The following is a 4,068-nucleotide window of genomic DNA, read 5'->3' as shown; positions in this document are numbered from 1 at the left end:
TTGCTCTAGGTCATGGAGGATAGCAAAGTTGAAGGCTAGTTCACCAGGGTGGTCAGTGAAGGGAGAGGAAAGCCAAAGCTGGTGGTGAACATTGAAATCTCCAAGAATGGAAATCTCAGCGAAAGGGTAGAGGGACAGAATGTGCTCCACTTTAGAAGTTAAGTAGTCGAAGAAATTACTATAGTCAGAAGAGTTAGGGGAAAGATAAACAGCACAGATGAATTTAGTTTGAGAGTGACTGTTAAGTCGTAGCCAGATGGTGGAAAATTCGGAAGAATCAAGAGCGTGGGCACGAGAGCAAGTTAAGTCGTTGCGTACATAGACGCAACATCCAGCTTTGGAATGAAAATGAGAATAGAGAAAATAGGAGGGAACAGAGAAGGGGCTACTGTTAACCATAAATTACGAACGGATGATCAGGGTAGTGTCATGAAATATCATACTCATCCAACGATTCGTTTAGGAGATATCTGCAAAAAACACCGTTTGTCCACCGCTGAAATGTATAGTAACTGCTCTCTATCCACTTTACTCTGTAACTAAAAGTTTATCAGTATATTTGTACATTTGAAAAATAAATTAGTAAATAGTCTCGGTATGTTTTAACTGCTCTTTCTCTCATACGCATGAAGGGGGAAATCTGGATGGTTGAACTGGGTGCAGGGGGAAATGACAGAAAAAAGTTTGGGAACCACTGCTCTATAAGATTAATGAAGGAGAGCTAGGGCTGGCAAGGCGCTCACACCGGTATGAAGACTAGCACGCCAAACACTCATGGCAGAAATAATTGTGTGATTCACATCAACTACAGCTACAGAGAGCGTGTGTGTGGCAGAGCGGCCTTCACCTGTGTGTGTGTGTGTGTGTGCTTCAATCATTCTCACGGTGAAAAGCAATTCTAATATAGATTTGTGAGGCGCGCCGCTATCGTTGCGTGATGTGAAAGCGGTGGGGCTTGCTGGCTCGGGAGGTGGTTTGTCTCAAGGTGCCGGTTAGTCTTTAGCAACAAACAGTTATGAAGGCTGCCGCTGCCCCATTGCCACCACAAATTATGTATTAAGATTAAACAGCGTAAGTTCTTCAGCCCTCACTTGGACGTGTTTCTTGGAGTCTTCTTAGGAGTACAATAACACAAAAAAAGGGCCGTCAACTTGGTAGCATAAAGGCAGGTTCACACGTGTCAATATGCGACTGGAATTGCCAGCCACTAAAGTTTTCGGCTGGATTTCGGTGCCTAGCAGGTGGTGAAACCAGCTGCAAAACAAGACCGACATGCTGGTCTTGTCCAGCCGTTAGCAGCTTTGTTTACATTGCGACGTCACGGAAGGTTTGAACATGTGGGTGTCCAAAGGCGGAGAGGAAGATGTTGGAGCTAGTGAGGGACAAATAACATGTCTGGGACCAGAAAAATGAGTAGTGCAGCAAAAACACCTTACATAGAACTATACTGGATGAGATCGCTGCCACTCTCCGATGAGTGTTTCCCTCTGCAGGGTGTTGCTGGAGGTGAGCAGTGAATACCTGTGGTGATTTAATTTAACCGCAATTGTGCACAGTCTTTTTTCAAGATGAACACTTTTCTTATAAGAAATGTAGGCCAACCAGCCGATACTTCCCAGCCGCTATGTGTGAACGTGTCCCCGCTGACAGGGCTGTCAATACATGTAGTGATAAGCATTTCCAGCCCCATGTTGACATGTGCACAGACCGCTCTATGACACGTGTGAACCTACCTTAAAGATATGCGATGCCTAGCAGCCAACTCCTATACTCCCTGAGCCATGACTTCAAGAAGCGAGCCAGCCTCCTACTCCCAGTGCCAGGTCGCCCACTGGAACAGGTAGTAATTTCCTTGGTTCAAACTCTGAGATCTACCGATTTTTATTTTGTCTGGTTTATTCTTATGTTTGGTTCATATTAAGGTTATGGCTATTACTCATCAGGCGGATTTTTAAATGTGTAATTCACCTCGGTCGCCTGCTGGTCACCCAGCCAGTCTTTCCCATTACGGAGCGAGCTCAGAGCTCATAGACCGATCTTCGGGTAGGACTGAGACCACATCAACACACAACACACACCGGGAAAGCGAGGCCACAACTCCTCGAGTTACATCCCGTACCTATTTACTGCTAGGTGAACAGGGGCCACACATTAAGAGGCTTGCCCATTTGCCTCGCCGCTTACCGGGACTCAAACCCAGCCCTCTCGATTGTGAGTCGAGCGGGCTAACCACTACACTACGCGGTGTGTGTGTGTGTGTGTGTGTGTGTGTGTGTGTGTGTGTGTGTGTGTGTGTGTGTGTGTGTCTGCGTACGCGCGTGCGCGTGCCTGCATTTGAGTGAAGAGAAGAGTAAGAGTGTATGTTATTCACCACGGTCATTTGCTGGTAACCCAGCCAGTCTTTTTCCTGCGGAAAGAGCTCTGAGCTCATACTGACTGATCTTCGGGAAGGACTGAGACCACACCGCACACCACACACACCGGGATAACGAAACCACAACCACTCGAGTAACATCCCTTACCTTTTTACTGCCGGCTGAACAAAATCTACATATTAAGAGGTGTGTTCACTGTTTGATCTGCTGTAGTCTCTGACGAGACAGACAGACGTTACCCTACGGAACGAGCTCAGACCTCATTATTTCCGATCTTCGGATAGGCCTGAGACCAGGCACACACCACACACCGGGACAACAAGGTCACAACTCCTCGATTTACATCCCGTACCTACTCACTGCTAGGTGAACAGGGGCTACACGTGAAAGGAGACACACCCAAATATCTCCACCCGGCCGGGGAATCGAACCCCGGTCCTCTGGCTTGTGAAGCCAGCGCTCTAACCACTGAGCTACCGGGCCGTGTGTGTGTGTGTGTGTGTGTGTGTGTGTGTGTGTGTGTGTGTGTGTGTGTGTGTATGTGTTTGAGGAAGGGATGGTTTGTGATGTGATGCGTAGTGGTTGTGTGACAACAAGAAGTGTTGTGAGGTTAGTTAGTGCAGGCTGGAAATGTTGTGTGTGGGTTTGCAATGTTGACACTGGACTGGTAGATCTCAGGAGGTTGGCTACTTAAGAAGTAAATTTTAGGTTAAAAGAAGTTTGGGCAACACTGTAATCTAAAGAAAACAGACGTGCATGGAGTGTGTTTTGATGGTAAAAATTTCCTTTTTACAGAAGCAATGCAGGCAGTGAGAGCACGTGATGTGTGCTTCTTGTGGCAACAAGATCTACACGAGTATTCTCTCGGTGTATCTGCGATGGTGGAATGAGTTATTTGAGAACTGCTTGCTCGAGAGGCGCCAGCATCACAACCAGCCTGATGGCCTCACCACGTGGTGACTGTTCGGTCAAAACATTGCATTACCTCAAAATAGTTGGATTAGCCATTTCAATATTACTACTACTACTACTACTACTACTACTACTACTACTACTACTACTACTACCATTACTACTACTACTATTACTATTATCACTACTACTATTACTACAAGTACCACAACAACAATTACTACTACTACTACTACTACTACTACCACTACTAATACAACTATTTCTACTACTGTCACAATTACTTTTATTACTGCTACTGCTTCTACAACTACTACTACTAGTACTACTACTACTACTACTGTTATTAATATTGCTACTACTACTACTACTACTACTACTACTACTACTACTACTATAGTACTGTTATTATCATTGCAACTACTACTACTACTACTACTACTACTACTACTACTACTACTACTGCTGCTATTACTGTACTATTACTACAATTAACAAAACAACAACTACTTCTACTACTACTAGTACTATTATCATACTACTGCTAGTGCAGTCCAAATACTCCCAAGCGCACGATACAAAAAGGACCTCTTTGCACGGGCTCACTTTCCCACACGCAGGGCCGCAAGAGGAAAGAAAAAAGTTTCATGATTTTTGAGTCAGCCACGACACAAAGACCACTCCTTCTTCAGTCACACCAAGCATAAACATCATCAGTTGACTCAGAGCCAAGACACACAAACACGAATTCAGTGCTAGTTTTTCCTCTTCCCACAGTGCC

Source organism: Portunus trituberculatus, chromosome 9, assembly GCF_017591435.1.
Source record: "Portunus trituberculatus isolate SZX2019 chromosome 9, ASM1759143v1, whole genome shotgun sequence".
NCBI lineage: Eukaryota > Metazoa > Arthropoda > Malacostraca > Decapoda > Portunidae > Portunus > Portunus trituberculatus.
This window is presented reverse-complemented; position numbering follows the sequence as displayed.